Source organism: Acanthochromis polyacanthus, chromosome 17, assembly GCF_021347895.1.
Source record: "Acanthochromis polyacanthus isolate Apoly-LR-REF ecotype Palm Island chromosome 17, KAUST_Apoly_ChrSc, whole genome shotgun sequence".
NCBI lineage: Eukaryota > Metazoa > Chordata > Actinopteri > Pomacentridae > Acanthochromis > Acanthochromis polyacanthus.
The window spans coordinates 35,888,464-35,908,839 of record NC_067129.1 but is presented as its reverse complement, the minus strand read 5'-3'; the positions used below and the strand labels follow the sequence as shown (position 1 = coordinate 35,908,839).

Genomic DNA, 20,376 nt, shown 5'->3' with positions numbered 1-20,376 from the left:
AATATGATAAGGCCGCCAAAAAGGCAATTCATTTCCCGAGGAGCGATTAAGTTTGAAAAATTTACAGCAAATTGAAGATGGCCGACTTCCTGTTGGGTTTAGGGCGTGGCTGTAATTGACTTTTTGGTGTGTCCTGATGTGGTGCATATGCCCACCAAATATTGTAGCTGTACATGAAACATTGTGGCAGTTGGCCTAATGACTACTTTTTCAACTTTGCAGGTGGCGCGATAGAGCCATTTTGCCACGCACATGCGCAACTCCCATAAAATATCAAATTTTTCGCCAGTCCTGATGTGCACGCCAAATTTCACGCGTTTTGGGATATGATAAGGCCGCCAAAAAGCCAATGTACTTCACGGGAGAAAAAAAAAAAATAAAAATAATAATAATAATTAAAGCTGCAAGCAGCGATGGACGGGTCCTCGCATCCACGCTGGTCGGTGAATCCACGCACGTCCACCAGGTGGCGCTGTGACAGAGTGTATGTCGGCCTCTGAATCGCATCTGGACCAGAGTCCAATCATACATGTAAAATTTCAGCCAGACTGTAGCATGTTCAGAGCAGTTATAGAGCATTTCCTGTCTATCCACCAGGTGGCGCTGTAACTCAGAGTGTATTTCACACAGTGGATGTGATGAGGGTTGGACTCTGATCACTCATGAAAAGTTTCAGGCTGATTTGATGATGTAGAGGCCAGTTATACAGCATTTACTGTCCCTCCAACAGGTGGCGCCGCGACTGAGAGTGTCTGTTGGCCTGTAGATGTGATCAGGATTGGATTGTGATCACACATGGAAAGTTTGAGGCAGATTGGAGCATGCAGAGGAGAGTTATACAGCAGTTGATGTTTCATGGCGAAGCATCAAAACGCTGATGGTCGCCATGGCCACACCATTTGGCTTCTGGTTAAACTTTTGATAACTTTTCATCACCAAGTCCTGCTGTGTGGACTGACAAAATTTCAGGTCTCCTGGAATTATCCCCTAGGAGGTATTAACTCTCAAAAATGAGAAAAATCATGAAAAATCTCACAATTAATCCAAGATGGCCAACTTCCTGTTGGGTTTAGGACATGGCTCCAAGAGGCTTTTTTGTGCGTCCTGATGTGCTCTATAAGCCTCCCAAACTTCATGGATGTAGGTGAAATGTGCTGGGGGGGCTGTTTGTTAAAAATACTGTAGGGGGCGCTATAGCATGTGCAGTGCCGAGATGCATACGGTGTCGTTCCTTGGGTCGATGGTGATGTGTGTGGTAATTTTAGTGAGCATTGGAGTATTTCTAACCTGTCAAATAGCACTTTGTTTTGCATGGCGATATTTGGTTGCGACGGCAACAGCGTTGCATGAAATGTCACACCCTTGACAGTGTGGGATTGTCAAGAGGTGAAGACTCAACTGACCAATTTCCAGCATGATATCACCACGTTTGGGGCCATTGTACCTGAAAATATAAGGCCTTAAACTTACTATTACCAACAGGTGGCGCTATGACTTTTTCAGAATTTATGAGTGTGGATGTGTTCAGACTGGACCTGGTGTCCATCATGTGAAGTTTGGGGCAGATAGGATCTTGTTCAGCTGAGATATGAATCGTTAAATTTTCATGGCGAAACATCGAAATTGGTTTGGCCGCCACAGACACGCCCTTTGATGACAAGTCACCATTTTCACTGGGATGCATCATCAATGTGTTTAGGCTGTTGTCACTGCATTTGAAGTGAATATGATCAACTGGGTAACAATAGGGCATGAAAGTGTAAAAGATGTCTATTTCCTGAAACCACAAGGTGGCGCTATGACTGTCAATGAATATCCCTATGTGGATGACATCAGGACAGGACTGTCATTATACATGTAAAGTTTCAGACAGATTGGAGCATGTTGAGAAGAATTAGACACCACTTCCTGTTTCATGGCGAAGGATCAGTTGTTTGAGGCTCCGCCATGGCCACACCTTTTGGCTTCTGGTTGAGTTTTTGATAACTTTTCATCAGAAAGGTCTGGTGCATGTACTGGCCAAATTTCAGTTCTCTCAGACTTATCCACTAGGAGCTATAAAGTTTGACAAATGTACAGCAAATTCAAGATGGCCGACTTCCTGTTGGGTTTAGGGCGTGGCTGTCATTGACTTTTTGGTGTGTCCTGATGTGGTGCATATGCCCACCAAATATTGTAGCTGTAAATGAAACATTGTGGAAGTTAGCCTAATGACTACTTTTTCAATTTTGCAGGTGGCGCTATAGAGCCATTTTGCCACACACATGCGCAACTCCCATAAAATATCAAATTTTTCGCCAGTCCTGATGTGCATGCCAAATTTCACGCGTTTTGGAGTATGATAAGGCCGCCAAAAAGCCAATTTACTTTACGGGAGAAAAAAAACAAAACAATAATAATAATAATTAAAGCTGCAAGCAGCGATGGACGGGTCCTCGCATCCACGCTGGTCGTGAATCCACGCACGTCCACCAGGTGGCGCTGTGACTGAGAGTGTATGTCGGCCTCTGAATCGCATCTGGACCAGAGTCCAATCATACATTTAAAATTTCAGCCAGACTGTAGCATGTTCAGAGCAGTTATAGAGCATTTCCTGTCTATCCACCAGGTGGCGCTGTAACTCAGAGTGTATTTCACACAGTGGATGTAATGAGGGTTGGACTCTGATCACTCATGAAAAGTTTCAGGCTGATTTGATCATGTAGAGGCCAGTTATACAGCATTTACTGTCCCTCCATCAGGTGGCGCTGCGACTGAGAGTGTCTGTTGGCCTGTAGATGTGATCAGGATTGGATTGTGATCACACATGGAAAGTTTGAGGCAGATTGGAGCATGCAGAGGAGAGTTATACAGCAGTTGATGTTTCATGGCGAAGCATCAAAACGCTGATGGTCGCCATGGCCACGCCATTTGGCTTCTGGTTAAACTTTTGATAACTTTTCCAAACCAAGTCCTGCTGTGTGGACTGACAAAATTTCAGGTCTCCTGGAATTATCCCCTAGGAGGTATTAACTCTCAAAAATGAGAAAAATCATCAAAAATCTCACAATTAATCCAAGATGGCTGACTTCCTGTTGGGTTTAGGACATGGCTCCAAGAGGCTTTTTTGTGCGTCCTGATGTGCTCTATAAGCCTCCCAAATTTCATGGATGTAGGTGAAACGTGCTGGGGGGGCTGTTTGTTAAAAATACTGTAGGGGGCGCTATAGCATGTGCAGTGCCGAGATGCATACAGTGTTGTTCCTTGGGTCAATGGTGATGTGTGTGGTAATTTTTGTGAGCATTGGAGTATTCCTAACCTGTCAGAAAGGGCTTTGTTTTTCATGGCGATATTTGGTTGCTACGGCAACAGCGTTACATGAAATGTCACACCCTTCACAGTGTGTGATTGTCAAGAGGTGAAGACTCGACTGACCAATTTCCAGCATGATATCACCAAGTTTGGGGCCATTGTACCTGAAAATATAAGGCCTTAAACTTACTATTACCAACAGGTGGCGCTATGACTTTTTCAAAATTTATGAGTGTGGATGTGTTCAGACTGGACCTGGTATCCAGCATGTGAAGTCTGAGGCAGATAGGATGTTGTTCAGCTGAGATATGAATCGTTAAATTTTCATGGCGAAACATCGAAATTGGTTTGGCCGCCACAGACACGCCCTTTGATGACAAGTCACCATTTTCACTGGGATGCATCATCAATGTGTTTAGGCTGTTGTCACTGCATTTGAAGTGAATATGATCAACTGGGTAACAATAGGGCATGAAAGTGTAAAAGATGTCTATTTCCTGAAACCACAAGGTGGCGCTATGACTGTCAATGAATATCCCTATGTGGATGACATCAGGACAGGACTGTCATCATACATGTAAAGTTTCAGGCAGATTGGAGCATGTTGAGAAGAATTAGACACCACTTCCTGTTTCATGGCGAAGGATCAGTTGTTTGAGGCTCCGCCATGGCCACACCTTTTGGCTTCTGGTTGAGTTTTTGATAACTTTTCATCAGAAAGGTCTGGTGCATGTACTGGCCAAATTTCAGTTCTCTCAGACTTATCCACTAGGAGCTATAAATTTTGACAAATGTACAGCAAATTCAAGATGGCCGACTTCCTGTTGGGTTTAGGGTGTGGCTGTGATTGACTTTTTGGTGTGTCCTGATGTGGTGCATATGCCCACCAAATATTGTAGCTGTAAATAAAACATTGTGGAAGTTGGCCTAATGACCACTGTTTCAATTTTGCAGGTGGCGCTATAGAGCCATTTTTTCACACATATGCGCAACTCCCATAAAATATCAAATTTTTCGCCAGTCCTGATGTGCACGCCAAATTTCACGCGTTTTGGTTCATGATAAGGCCGCCAAAAAGGCAAGTCATTTCCCGAGGAGCGATTAAGTTTGAAAAATTTACAGCAAATTGAAGGTGGCCGACTTCCTGTTGGGTTTAGGGCGTGGCTGTAATTGACTTTTTGGTGTGTCCAGATGTTCTGCATATGCCCACCAAATATTGTAGCTGTACATGAAACATTGTGGCAGTTGGCCTAATGACTACTTTTTCAAGTTTGCAGGTGGCGCTATAGAGCCATTTTGCCACGCACATGCGCAACTCCCATAAAATATCAAATTTTTCGCCAGTCCTGATGTGCATGCCAAATTTCACGCGTTTTGGAGTATGATAAGGCCGCCAAAAAGCCAATTTACTTTCCGGGAGAAAAAAAAAAAAAAAAAAAAATAAATAAATAATAATAATAATAAACCCTAGGGTTTCAATAGGGTCCTTGGCACCGCTGGTGCCTTGGACAGTCGGTTCCCTGGCACCGCCTGTCCTTCGCACCCTCGGTGCTCGGACCCTAATAATAATAATAATAATAAACCCTCGGGTTTCAATAGGGTCCTTGGCACCGCTGGTGCCTTGGACAGTCGGTGCCCTGGCACCGCCTCTCCTTTGCACCCTCGGTGCTCGGACCCTAATAAACCCTAGGGTTTCAATAGGGTCCTTGGCACCGCTGGTGCCTTGGACAATCGGTGCCCTGGCACCGCCTGTCCTTCGCACCCTCGGTGCTCGGACCCTAATAATAATAATAATAATAAACCCTCGGGTTTCAATAGGGTCCTTGGCACCGCTGGTGCCTTGGACAGTCGGTGCCCTGGCACCGCCTCTCCTTTGCACCCTCGGTGCTCGGACCCTAATAATAAACCCTAGGGTTTCAATAGGGTCCTTGGCACCGCTGGTGCCTTGGACAGTCGGTGCCCTGGCACCGCCTGTCCTTCGCACCCTCGGTGCTCGGACCCTAATAATAATTAAAGCTGCGAGCAGCATTGAACGGGTCCTCGCATCCTTGCTGGTCGGCGACCCCAAGCATGTCCACCAGGCAATGCTGCGACAAAGTGTATTTAGGCTCATGGATGTAACGAGGACTGGATTCTGAGCACTCAGGTCAAATTTCAGACAGATTGAAGCATGTACAGACTATTTTTGCAGCACTTTGTGTCCATCCACCAGGTGGCACTATGTCTGTGACTGTATAGTGGTCTATGAAACTCATCAGGACTGGACTCTGATCAAACATGTAAAGTTTGAGGTAGATTACAGCATGTACAGGCGATTTACACAAGACGTCCTGCTTCATGGCGTAACATTAAAGTTCAGTTGGCCGCCATGGCCATGCCCTTTGAGTTTTGTGTACAATTTTCGCAAATATGCAACCTGAAGGCGTTTCTTATATATTTTCCCAAATTCAGGTGTTTTGGAGTTATTGCCAGTGACAAATGAATTGTTGAAAATGACCAAAAACACCAAAAATCTGACATTTAATTCAAAATGGCTGACTTTCTGTTGTGTTTAGAGAATGACTCCAAGAGACTTTTTTGCTTGCACTGATGTGCTACATATGCATGCCAAATTTCATAGTCATAGGTGAAAGTCTCTGTGGAGGCTATTCTTAAAAATGCTGTAGGGGGCGCTATGGAACATGCTGTGAATGTATTTTGGCCAATAAATGTGATCAGGACAGTACTGTGTTTAATCATGTGAGGTCTGAGATAGATTGGAGCATGCAGAGGATAGTTAGGTAGCACTTGATGTTTCATGGCGAACCATCAAAATTCTGGAGGTCGCCATGTCCACACCCTTGGACTCTGCAAGAATCTTTTAATAACTTTTGATCATAACTTCGTGTTGTATATCCTGGCAAAATTTCAGCTCTCTAGACCTTAACCCCGAGGAGGAGTTCGCTCTCAAAAATGAAAAAAATACAGAAATTTTATCCACTTAATTCAAAATGGCGGACTTCCTGTTGAGTTTAGGGGATAGCTCCAAGAGGCTTTTTTGTGCGTTCTGATGTGCTCTATAGGCCTCCCAAATTTTGTGGATGTCGGTGAATCCTGCTGCCGGGGCTGTTTATTAAACATACTGTAGGGGGCGCAATAGCACATGCCCTGCAGAGATGCATACATTCTTATTCCTGGAGACGACAGTGACGTGTGTGTAAATTTTGGTGAGCTGTTGAGCATTCTAAGCCTGTCAAAAACTACTTTGTTTGTCACAACAACAACACGTTGCCACGGCAACAGCATTTTATCAAATGCTAAAATCTTCACACTTTGGCATTGTCAGGGTGTGATGAATCAGTTGACCAATTTTCAGCAGGATATGAAAAAGTTTGGAGCAATGGTGTGTGCAAATGTAATTTCTAAACTTCTTGTTATCAATAGGTGGCGCTACAACTTTTCCTAAAATTTTGAGTGTGGATGTCCTCAGAGTGGGCCTGGTGTCCAGCACATGAAGTTTGGGGCAGATAGGATGAGGATTTGCTGAGATATAAACATTTTCGTCGTCATGGGGAGACATCGAAATTCGCCGTGCCGCCACAGACACGCCTTTTGATGACACATCACCATTTTAACTGTGAATCATCATCAACATGTTTCGGTTTATATCACCACATTTGAGGTGAATCTGAACAAGAGAAAAAGAATAATACATCAAAGTGTAAAAAATGACATTTTCTGTTGCCAGCAGGTGGCGCTCTGACTGTGAATGGATTTCATCATATGGATGTGATCAGGGCAGGAATCTGATCATACATATAAAGTTTCAGGCAGATTGGAGCATGTTCAGGGCATTTACACAGCACTTGAAATTTCATGGCGAAGGATCAAAATTCCACAGACCGCCATGGACACGCCCTTTGACTTTGGAAAAAGATTTTAATAACTTTTGCTCATTAAGGCCTCCTGTATGTACTGGTTGAATTTGAGGCGAATTGGAGTTTCCCCCTGGGAGGAGTTCGCACTGGAAAAAATTGAAAAATGGGCAAAATCTGACATTCAACGTAAAATAACTCACTTCCTGTTGGGTTTGAAATATGGCTGTCACTGACTTTTTTGTTTAGTCTGATGTGCTGCATATGTGTACCAAATTTAGTAGCTGTAGGTGAAACATGATGGGCGTGGGAAAGTGTAGGGGGCGCTATGGAGCCATTTTGCCACACACCTCTACAATTCCTTTAAAATATGAAATATTTCACCAGTCCTGATGTGTGTACAAATTTTCATGAGTTTTTGAGCATGTCTCGGCCCTCAAAAATGCAATTGTTCTGAGAGACAAATAATAATAATAAACCGTAGGGTTTCAATAGGGTCCTACGGCACCGTTGGTGCCTTGGACAGCCGGTGCCCTTGCACCGCCTGTCCTCGGCACCTCGGTGCTCGGACCCTAATAATAATAAACCGTAGGGTTTCAATAGGGTCCTACGGCACCATTGGTGCCTTGGACAGCCGGTGCCCTGCACCGCCTGTCCTCGGCACCTCGGTGCTCGGACCCTAATTAAAGCTGCAAGCAGCGTTGAACGGGTCCTCGCATCCTTGCTGGTCGGCGACCCCAAGCATGTCCACCAGGAAATGCTGCTACAGAGTGTATTTAGGCCCATGAATGTCACAAAGGCTGGATTCTGAAAACACAGTTGAAATTTCAGGCAGATTGGAGCATGTACAGGTTATTTATGCAGCACTTTCTGTCCATCCACCAGGTGGCGCTATCTCTGTGACCTGTATAGTGGTCTATGAAACTCATCAGGACTGGACTCTGATCAAACATGTAAAGTTTGAGGCAGATTGCAGCATGTACAGGGGATTTACACAAGACGTCCTGCTTCATGGCGTAACATTAAAGTTCAGTTGGCCGCCATGGCCACGCCCTTTGAGTTTTGTGAACAATTTTCACAAATACTCAACCTGAAGGCATGTTTTAAATATTGTTCCAACTTGAGGTGTTTTGGAGTTATTGCCTGTGAGAAATCAATTGTTGAAAATCAGCAAAAACACCAAAAATTGGACATTTAATTCAAAATGGCCGACTTCCTGTTGGGTTTAGAGAAGGAGTCCAAGAGACTTTTTTGTTTGCACTGACATGCTACATATGCATGCCAAATTTCATAGTTATAGGTGAAAATCTCTATGGAGGCTATTTTTAAAATTTCTGTTGGGGGCGCTATGACACATGCTGTGGATGTATTTTGGCCTATAAATGTGATCAGGACAGGACTGTGTTCAATCATGTGAGGTCTGAGATAGATTGGAGCATGCAGAGGATAGTTAGATAGCACTTGATGTTTCATGGCGAACCATCAAAATTCTGAATATCACCATGGCCACACCCTTTGACTCTGGAAGAATCTTTTAATAACTTTTGATCAGGAGATTGTGTTGTATATCTTGGCAAAATTTGAGGTCTGTAGGAGTTAACCCCGAGGAGGAGTTCGCTCTCAAAAATATCAAAAAATAGAGAAAATTTGTCCACTTAATTCAAAATGGCGGACTTCCTGTTGGGTTTAGGGGATGACTCCAAGAGGCTTTTTTGTGCGTTCTGATGTGCTCTATATGTCTCCCAAATTTTGTGGATGTCGGTGAATCGCGCTGCCGGGGCTGTTTATTAAACATACTGTAGGGGGCGCAATAGCACATGCCCTGCAGAGATGTATACATTCTTATTCCTGGAGACGACAGTGATGTGTGTGTAAATTTTGGTGAGCTGTTGAGCATTCTAAGCCTGTCAAAAACTACTTTGTTTGTCACAACAACAACACGTTGCCACGGCAACAACATTTTATCAAATGCTAAAATCTTCACACTTTGGTATTGTCTGGGGGTGAAGAATCAGCTGACCAATTTTGAGAATGATATGTCAAAGTTTGGAGCAATGGTGTGTGCAAATGTAATTTCTAAACTTCTTGTTATCAATAGGTGGCGCTACAACTTTTCCTAAAATTTTGAGTGTGGATGTCCTCAGAGTGGGCTTGGTGTCCAGCACATGAAGTTTGGGGCAGATAGGATTAGGATTTGCTGAGATATAAACATTTTAGTCGTCATGGCGAGACATCAAAATTCGCCGTGCCGCGACAGACACGCCTTTTGATGACACATCACCATTTTCACTGTGAATCATCATCAACATGTTAAGGTTTATGTCACCACATTTGAGGTGAATCTGAGCAAGAGGCAAAGAATAATACATCAAAGTGTAAAAAATGACATTTTCTGTTGCCAGCAGGTGGCGCTGTGACTGTGAATGGATTTCATCATATGGATGTGATCAGGGCAGGAATCTGATCATACATATAAAGTTTCAGGCAGATTGGAGCATGTTCAGGGCATTTACACAGCACTTTGACTTTGGAAAAATATTTTAATAACTTTTGCTCATTAAGGCCTCCTGTATGTACCGGTCGAATTTGAGGCGAATTGAAGTTTCCCCCTGGGAGGAGTTCGCTCTGGAAAAAAATGAAAAATGGGCAAAATCTGACATTCAACGTAAAATAGCTCACTTCCTGTTGGGTTTGGAATATGGCTGTCACTGACTTTTTTGTTCAGTATGATGTGCTGCATATGTGTACCAAATTTGGTAGCTGTAGGTGAAACATGATGGGCGTGGGAAAGTGTAGGGGGCGCTATGGAGCCATTTTGCCACACACCTCCACAATTCCTTTAAAATATGAAATTTTTCACCAGTCGTGATGTATGTACAAATTTTCATGAGTTTTTGAGCATGTTTAGGCCCTCAAAAATGCAATTGTTCTGAGAGACAAATAATAATAATAAACCGTAGGGTTTCAATAGGGTCCTACGGCACCGTTGGTGCCTTGGACAGCCGGTGCCCTTGCACCGCCTGTCCTCGGCACCTCGGTGCTCGGACCCTAATAAAAAACCCTAAGGTTACAATAGGGTCCTACGGCACCATTGGTGCCTTGGACAGCCGGTGCCCTTGCACCGCCTGTCCTCGGCACCTCGGTGCTCGGACCCTAATAATAATGATAATAAACCCTAGGGTTTCAATAGGGTCCTAGGCACCGCTGGTGCCTTGGACAGTCGGTGCCCTTGCACCGCCTGTCCTTCGCACCCTCGGTGCTCGGACCCTAATAAACCCTAGGGTTTCAATAGGGTCCTAGGCACCGCTGGTGCCTTGGACAGTCGGTGCCCTTGCACCGCCTGTCCTTCGCACCCTCGGTGCTCATACCCTAATAAAGCAAAAGATGCATATCTGAAGATCTAATGTAGACTAGCTGAAGTACCTGGTTGCACCACAAGGTGGAGCCTCTTACTCTTGAGCCTCCTACTCACTGAGATGACAGGCAGTTCCATGTAGGCAAGTACAGACCATTGTGACGGTTTTGCTAGCAGCAGGCCATGATGGCGCAGACTTATATGGCAATTAATGCCTTTCGACCAGATCTTGTGAGTGGAAGAAGTGTTGTAGTTTGCTCAGAGTTCATATAATTGATTACTGTAACAGAGCTGTTTTAATGGAAGACGTTGTGTGCAAGGTTAGAAGTGGATTGATTTGCTGAAAGAAAACTTGCTGCAGCTATTCAGTGCATGTTGAAATGCTAAAACTGCTTAATGGAAGGTGCAGTCAGCGCACTTGTTTGTTTTCCGAGATGCTGACAATGTGGCGGCACTCAGTGGTTGAATGTACTGAACGTTACACAGAGAACCTTTAAGTTACTGTTAATGTAAACTAAACATCACATTAAAGCTATTTATGTGGCGAATTGACTGTCATTATGAAGAAGTCCCAAAAATGAACTTAGTGAGCTTGGCATTTGCTTCTTACAGCTCTTAAAAAAGCTCCTGAGTAGATCCTTGCTTCTCAGATGTACGTCACTTTAGATAAAAGCGTCTGCTAATTGAAATTGTAGAAAAGTAGAATAAAAGGCTTCCACAAACAACACTAGTCATTTGGAGCATTTAAAAAAAAAAAAAGGTGAATTGGTTTGAAATATTGCAGAGAGTAATGGAACAAGAAGGAAAAACAGTGAACTTGTAGATGAAAAGTTGCAGACGACAGGATAAGTAAACAACTTCTCCTGATCTCAGAGTCATAGTTTGTTTTGTTGTTGACATCTAGTATAAAACAGCCACTACTGGTGCTGCCTAATCACTCTGGATTCAAATCTTCGGGATTACCACTTTAACTTTAAGCTAACAGTCTTCATTCCCTTGTTAATGTTACTGCCATGACAGTTTGTGCAACTACACACGTGGACAAAATTGTTGGTACCCCTCAGTTAAAGAAGGAAAAACCCACAATTCTCACTGAAATCACTTGAAACTCACAAAAGTAACAATAAATAAAAATTTATTGAAAATTAAATAATCAAAAACAGCCATTACTTTTGAATTGTTGATTAACATAATTATTTAAAAAAACAAACTAATGAAACAGGCCTGGACAAAAATGATGGTACCTCTATAAAAGATTGAAAACTATTTGACCAGAGTGACATGATTAACTCAGGTGTGTCATTTAATTGACATCACAGGTGTTTCCAAACTCATAATCAGTCAGTCTGCCTATTTAAAGGGAGACAAGTAGTCACCCTGCTGTTTGGTGAAAAGGTGTGTACCACACTGAACATGGACAACAGAAAGCGAAGGAGAGAATTGTCCCAGGACATCCGAAAAAAATTATAGACAAACATCTTAAAGGTAAAGGCTATAAGACCATCTCTAAACAGCTTGAAGTTCCCGTGACAACAGTGGCTCATATTATTCAGAAGTTCAAGACCCACGGGACAGTAGCCAACCTCCCTGGACGTGGCCGCAAGAGGAAAATTGATGACAAATTGAAGAGACGGATCCTTCGAATTGTATCCAAAGAGCCCAGAGCAACCTCCAAAGAAATTAAAGGTGAACTCCAAGGCCAAGGTACATCAGTGTCAGATCGCACCATTCGTCATTGTTTGAGCCAAAGTGGACTTCATGGGAGACGACCAAGGAGGACACCACTGCTGAAAAAAACTCATAAAAAAGCGAGACTGGAATTTGCAAAAATGCATGTTGACAAGCCACAAAGCTTCTGGGAGAATGTCCTTTGGACAGATGAGACCAAACTGGAGCTTTTTGGTAAGGCACATCAACTCTATGTTCATAGACTCAAAAACCAAGCATACAAAGAAAAGAACACTGTCCCTATGGTGAAACATGGAAGAGGCTCAGTAATGTTTTGGGGCTGCTTTGCTGCATCTGGCACAGGGTGTCTTGAAAGTGTGCAAGGTACGATGAAATCTGAAGACTATCAAGGCATTCTGGAGAGAAATGTGCTGCCTCGTGTCAGAAAGCTTGGTCTCAGTCGCAGGTCATGGGTCTTCCAACAGGACAACGATCCAAAACACACAGCCAAAAACACCCAAGAATGGCTGAGAGAAAAGCGTTGGACTATTCTAAAGTGGCCTTCTATGAGCCCAGATCTGAATCCCATTGAACATATGTGGAAGGAGCTGAAACATGCCATTTGGAGAAGACACCCATCAAACCTGAGACAACTGGAGCTGTTTGCTCATGAGGAGTGGGCCAAAATACCTGTTGACAGCTGCAGAACGCTCATTGACAAATACAGAAATCGTTTAATTGCAGTGATTGCCTCAAAAGGTTGTGCAACAAAATATTAAGTTATGGGTACCATCATTTTTGTCCAGCCCTATTTCATTAGTTTGTTTTTTAAAATAATTATGTTAATCAACAATTCAAAAGTGATGGCTGATTTTGATTATTTAATTTTCAATAAATTTTTATTTATTGTTACTTTTGTGAGTTTCAAGTGATTTCAGTGAGAATTGTGGGTTTTTCCTTCTTTAACTGAGGGGTACCAACAATTTTGTCCACGTGTGTAATTGATCAGCTGTCAGTAAATTACAACTCCATCTGAAAGTGAAACAGGCTCAGATTCACAGATTTCCAACATTCAAAATAACATCTGGTTTCTTAAAAGCCCTGATACGTACTGACCGTGCTGCTGACAAGCAGCTAACGAGGCCCAATTATGTATTCAAATCCTTGTCCTGGATCAGGCTAATTCTCTAAGATATAGATATAAATATAAACAGGATGACAGCTGGAATGAATACAGGCTAAAATAGATGTTTATGTTTTTGGCAGTAACTCTGACCACCACGGCGTAAAACAGCACATCATCCCAAAAGCTCTCAAAGTGACAGAATCCATCATGTCTGCCAAGGAGACGTTGTGTTCGCTGGCATCAAGCAGGATGGAGCTGGATGTCTGCTGCTCTGTGGGGCAAAGAGACGCACACATCTGCAAAGTAAATTGTTAGAACTATGACAGATGTCAGAGTGGAGATTTCCTGAATAATTGAACAATTACAGAGACACCAGTTGCCCTGGGGAGGGATGGAGGGATGAAGGTGAACAGGAGGAGGAGGAAGGCAAACATCATATTCTGAGTGTGTTTATGCCAACTAACACCACTGGAGATCAGAACAGACTGTTCCAAACTTTGTAATTAGCACTTCCACATCAAAAAATAAAACAGACACAGAGTAAGTGCACTGAGTATTAATTTCCGTTTTTAATTGAAATGTAGTTTCTGGGATCCTGTCATTGAAAATTATCTTAGTAATGTTGATGATTTTGCAGCTTTGTTGGAGCTTTAGATTTAAGGTAAATGGAAACTATCATACATTAATCAGGTGATTTAAAACTTGATTGAATATAGTAATTTATTATAGGCCACTGTCAGAATACATCAAAGCAAACTAAACGCCCTGTAAACATACAGTGGAGCCAGTTTTATACTTTATATGATGTAAATTTCCTTATCTAGCCGAGTCCACAAGAGTTTAGGCAGTAGTGCACATGCTCTGCAGGAGAGTGCATGTGCAGAATATGTCCAACTATGCATGACGAGACACCAAGCAGACTCAAAAAGTCTAGAAAAGTAAAGTAGTATAATAACAACAATTACACACCCGTGGTGTCTGCAGTTGAATACAATCGAGGTTTAAGTAGTTTTTTAAATATTCTTTTATAAGAATAAATGATAAAATATGCTATTTTGGATTGTTTTGAAGTTTTATTTGATTTCTGGAAACTGTGGGTCTCGTCCAACAACATTGTCCCTAAACAGGATTTGCTTTTAAGATATGAAAACCCAACATTTGTAAAACTTTCACAAATCCTACAAAACAGCGATGTCGAACATTATCTCTCATCAGTGTGAAGTCAAACTCAGGCAAAAACACAGTAGCAAACCAGGAAGAAATAAAACTTTGTTGGTGTGAGCCCCGGAGGAAAACTATTCTGGCGCTGAGTATCCAGTTGTTGTAATAACTCCACAGGAAACTGTGACTTATGTTTACAACAGACAGTTTGGGCTATTTTTTTCTTCACATTCTCTTCCAGACATGTCTGACTAACCTGAGGCTTTGTTTCCAATCTGTCTGATAGTCTGGCTACCCATGTTTGTTGCTTTGTTGCACTTCAGTTTTGTGATGCTGCTGCATTTCTGCAAATTAACTTGGTAATTGCGATTGACTGATAACTCATAAACGGATCCAACAAGAGCCATAAACATCAGGGGCATCATCATTTAAAGTAAAATTACGATTTACTTCCATTTGGGTTTTTTACAACATGTCTGATCACCCTGCTGCTCAATTTATCCTCATATTTGGAGTTCCCAGCAATGTTTTTTGAGTTATAAGAGGAAATTGTGCTAATCTATTGTTTCATATCTCAGGCTGTGTGAGCCACAAAAGAGATTTAAAGTTCCCACTTTAGTTCTAAATAGTCTCAACTACATGGAAAAAACTGCTTAAGACTAACACCATTAACACGATTTAGTGGTTGACGCAATAGTCACCATGGCCACAAACCACTAATCATCACATACCTACTGTACAGTAGAGAAAATTTGTGTTTTAGTACCATTTTTCTTGTTAAATGGGATTTTAATTTAGTATTTTTTAAATAAAAAAAGAAAAAATCTGCAGATTGACCTGTTTCCAGTGATATTTGTAATTAGTGTGGCTGCTTCTTGGAAATTCTATCAAAGTTGAAATCTGCAGCTGATTTTAGTACAAATATTCTTCCACTTCATCTGCAGTGTCAGAATGTTAAATTCTACTCAAAAGACACATTTATGCCTAAAAACAATGGTATTGCTGAAGTAAATTCCATTTTTAAACTGCAAACTTTGACAAATTTCTTTTGATCAGCTGCAATAAAAACCAATTAAAGCTGCAAGCAGCGATGGACGGGTCCTCGCATCCACGCTGGTCGGTGAATCCACGCACGTCCACCAGGTGGCGCTGTGACTGAGAGTGTATGTCGGCGTCTGATTCGCATCTGGACCAGAGTCTGATCATACATGTAAAATTTCAGCCAGATTGGAGCATGTTCAGAGCAGTTATAGAGCATTTCCTTTCCATCCACCAGGTGGCGCTGCGACTGAGACTGTATTTCAAACAGTGGATGTGATCAGGTTTGGACTCTGATCAGTCATGTAAAGTTTCAGGCTGATTGGAACATGTACAGGCTACTTATAAAGCATTTCCTGTCCATCCAACAGGTGGCGCCGCGACTGAGAGTGTATGTTGGCCTATGGATGTGATCAGGATTGGAGTGTGATTATACAAGTAAAGCCTGAGGCACATTGGAGCATGCAGTGGATAGTTATGCAGACCCTGTGCATCTCCTGGGGGGATCTCCTTGGGGCTTAGCCCCCCCGTCCTTAAAACCCAGTGACGGCTCTGGTCATACAGCAACTGTTGTTTCATGGCCAAGCATCAAAACTCTGATGGTCGCCATGGCCACAGCATTTGGCTTCTGGTTAAAATTTTGATAACTTTTTATCACCAAGTCCTGCTGTGTGGACTGACAAAATTTCAGGTCTCCTGGAATTATCCCCAAGGAGGTATTAACTCTCAAAAATGAGAAAAATCATCGAAAATCTAACAATTAATCCAAGATGGCCAACTTCCTGTTGGATTTAGGGCATGGCTCCAAGAGGCTTTTTTTGTGCGCTCTGATGTGCTCTATAAGCCTCCCAAATTTCATGGATGTAGGTGAAACGTGCTGGGAGGGCTGTTTGTTAAAAATACTTGTAGGGGGCGCTATAGCATGTGCAGTGCCGAGATGCATACAGTGTTGTTCCTTGGGTCAATGGTGATGTGTGTGGTAATTTTTGTGAGCATTGGAGTATTCCTAACCTGTCAGAAAGGGCAGGTGTTCAGCTGAGATATGAATCGTTAAAGTTTCATGGCGAAACATCGAAATTGGTTTGGCCGCCACAGACACGCCCTTTGATGACAAGTCACCATTTTCACTGGGATGAATCATCAACGTGTTCAGGCTGTTGTCACCGCATTTGAAGTGAATATGATCAACCGGGTAACAACAGGGCATGAAAGTGTAAACGATGTCTATTTCCTGAAACCACAAGGTGGCGCTATGACTGTCAATGAATATCCCTATGTGGATGAAATCAGGACAGGACTGTCATCATACATATAAAGTTTCAGGCAGATTGGAGAATGTTGAGAAGAATTAGACACCACTTCCTGTTTCATGGCGAAGGATCAGTATTTTGAGGCTCCGCCATGGCCACACCTTTTGGTTTTCTGGCCGAGTTTTTGATAACTTTTCATCAGAGAGGTCTGGTGCATGTCCTGGCCAAATTTCAGTTCTCTCAGACTTACCCCCTAGGAACTATAAATTTTGACAAATGTACAGCAAATTCAAGATGGCCGATTTCCTGTTGGGTTTAGGGCGTGGCTGTGATTGACTTTTTGGTGTGTCCTGATGTGGTGCATATGCCCACCAAATATTGTAGCTGTAAATGAAACATTGTGGCAGTTGGCCTAATGACCACTTTTCAATTTTGCAGGTGGCGCTATAGAGCCATTTTGCCACACACATGCGCAACTCCCATAAAATATCAAATTTTTTGCCAGTCCTGATGTGCATGCCAAATTTCACGCGTGTTGGGATATGATAAGGCCGCCAAAAAGGCAATTCATTTGCCGGGAGAAATTAATTTTGACAAATTCACAGCAAATTCAAGATGGCCGACTTCCTGTTGGGTTTAGGGCGTGGCTGTCATTGACTTTTTGGTGTGTCCTGATGTGGTGCATATGCCCACCAAATATTGTAGCTGTAAATGAAACATTGTGGCAGTTGGCCTAATGACTACTTTTTCAAGTTTGCAGGTGGCGCTATTGAGGCATTTTGCCACACACATGCACAACTCCAATAAAATATCAAATTTTTCGCCAGTCCTGATGTGCACGCCAAATTTCATGCGTTTTGGGATATGATAAGGCCGCCAAAAAGCCAATTTATTTGCCGGGAGAAAAAAGAAAAAAATTAAAGCTTCAAGCAGCGATGGACGGGTCCTCGCATCCACGCTGGTCGGCGAATCTACTCGCATCCACCAGGTGGTGCTGTGACTGAGTGTGTATGTCGGCCTCTGAATCGCATCTGGACCAGAGTCTGACCATACATGTAAAATTTCAGCCAGACAGAAGCATGTTCAGAGCAGTTATAAAGCATTTCCTGTCTACCCACCAGGTGGCGCTGCGACTGAGAGTGTATTTCAAACAGTGGATGTGATGAGGGTTGGACTCTGATCAGTCATGTAAAGTTTAAGGCTGATTGGAACATGTATAGGCTACTTATAAAGCATTTCCTGTCCATCCAACAGGTGGCGCCACGACTGAAAGGGTATGTTACAGTGTGATTACACATGTAAAGTTTGAGGCAGATCGGTGCATTCAGAGGACAGTTATACAGCAGCTGTTGTTTCATGGTGAAGCATCAAAACTCTGATGGTCGCCATGGCCACACCATTTGGCTTCTGGTTGAACTTTTGATAACTTTTCATCACCAAGTCCTGCTGTGTGGACTGACAAAATTTCAGGTCTCCTAGAATTATCCCCGAGGAGGTATTAACTCTCAAAAATGAGAAAAATCATGAAAAATCTCACAATTAATCCAAGATGGCCAACTTCCTGTTGGATTTAGGGCATGGCTCCAAGAGGCTTTTTTTGTGCGTCCTGATGTGCTCTATAAGCCTCCCAAATTTCATGGATGTAGGTGAAACGTGCTGGGGGGGCTGTTTGTTAAAAATACTTGTAGGGGGCGCTATAGCATGTGCAGTGCCGAGATGCATACAGTGTTGTTCCTTGGGTCAATGGTGATGTGTGTGGTAATTTTTGTGAGCATTGGAGTATTCCTAACCTGTCAAACAGCACGTTGTTTTTCATGGCGATATTTGGTTGCTACGGCAACAGCGTTGCATGAAATGTCACACCATTCACAGTGTGGGATTGTCAAGAGGTGAAGACTCGACTGACCATTTTTCAGCATGATATCACCAAGTTTGGGGCCATTGTACCTGAAAATATAAGGCCTTAAACTTACTATTACCAACAGGTGGCGCTATGACTTTTTCAGAATTTATGAGTGTGGATGTGTTCAGACTGGACCTGGTGTCCATCATGTGAAGTTTGGGGCAGATAGGATCTTGTTCAGCTGAGATATGAATCGTTAAAGTTTCATGGCGAAACATCGAAATTGGTTTGGCCGCCACAGACACGCCCTTTGATGACAAGCCACCATTTTCACTGGGATGCATCATCAATGTGTTCAGGCTGTTGTCACCGCATTTGAAGTGAATATGATCAACCGGGTAACAATAGGGCATGAAAGTGTAAACAAAGTCTATTTCCTGAAACCACAAGGTGGCGCTATGACTGTCAATGAATATCCCTATGTGGATGACATCAGGACAGGACTGTCATCATACATGTAAAGTTTCAGGCAGATTGGAGCATGTTCAGAAGAATTAGACACCACTTCCTGTTTCATGGCGAAGGATCAGTTTTTTGAGTCTCCGCCATGGCCACACCTTTTGGCTTCTGGTTGGGTTTTTGATAACTTTTCATCAGGAAGGTCTGGTGCATGTACTGGCCAAATTTCAGTTCTCTCAGACTTACCCCCTAGGAGCTATTAATTTTGACAAATGTACAGCAAATTCAAGATGGCCGACTTCCTGTTGAGTTTAGGGTGTGGCTGTGATTGACTTTTTGGTGTGTCCTGATGTGGTGCATATGCCCACCAAATATTGTAGCTGTAAATGAAACATTGTGGCAATTGGCCTAATGACCACTTTTTCAAGTTTGCAGGTGGCGCTATAGAGCCATTTTGCCACACACATGTGCAACTCCCATAAAACATTAAATTTTTCGCCAGTCCTGATGTGCACGCCAAATTTCACGCGTTTTGGGATATGATAAGGCCGCCAAAAAGGCAATTCATTTGCCGGGAGAAATTAATTTTGAAAAATTTACAGCAAATTGAAGACGGCTGACTTCCTGTTGGGTTTAGGGCGTGGCTGTAATTGACTTTTTGGTGTGTCCTGATGTGGTGCATATGCCCACCAAATATTGTAGCTGTACATGAAACATTGTGGCAGTTGGCCTAATGACTACTTTTTCAAGTTTGCAGGTGGCGCTATAGAGCCATTTTGCCACGTGCATGCGCAACTCCCATGAAATATCAAATTTTTCGCCAGTCCTGATGTGCATGCCAAATTTCACGCGTTTTGGAGTATGATAAGGCCGCCAAAAAGCCAATTTATTTTACGGGAGAAAAAAAAAAATAATAAAAATAAACCTTAGGGTTTCAATAGGGTCCTGGGCACCGCTGGTGCCTTGGACAGTCGGTGCCCTTGCACTGCCTGTCCTTCGCACCCTCGGTGCTCGGACCCTAATAATAATAAACCCTAGGGTTTCAATAGGGTCCTTGGCACAGCTGGTGGCTTGGACAGTCGGTGCCCTTGCACCGCCTGTCCTCGGCACCCTCGGTGCTCGGACCCTAATAATAAACCCTAGGGTTTCAATAGGGTCCTTGGCACCGCTGGTGCCCTGGACAGTCGGTGCCCTTGCACTGCCTGTCCTTCGCAACCTCGGTGCTCGGACCCTAATAAACCCCAGGGTTTCAATATGGTCCTAGGCACCGCTGGTGCCTTGGATAGTCGGTGCCCTTGCACCGCCTTACCTCGGCACCCTCGGTGCTCGGA

General features: G+C 43.1%; 1 protein-coding gene and 1 long non-coding RNA gene across 8 annotated transcripts in view; one reads left to right on the top strand and one right to left on the bottom strand.

The window, feature by feature from the left end:
• Positions 1-20,376, bottom strand: part of gria4b (glutamate receptor, ionotropic, AMPA 4b) — a 343,099-nt gene that overhangs the window by 134,702 nt on the left and 188,021 nt on the right. The gene's annotated exons all lie outside the window — the stretch shown is intronic.
• On the top strand, positions 602-18,985 carry LOC127530568 (uncharacterized). The gene is made up of 3 exons (XR_007937143.1): positions 602-994; positions 3,006-3,493; positions 18,729-18,985. It is a non-coding gene; the product is annotated as an uncharacterized LOC127530568 (long non-coding RNA).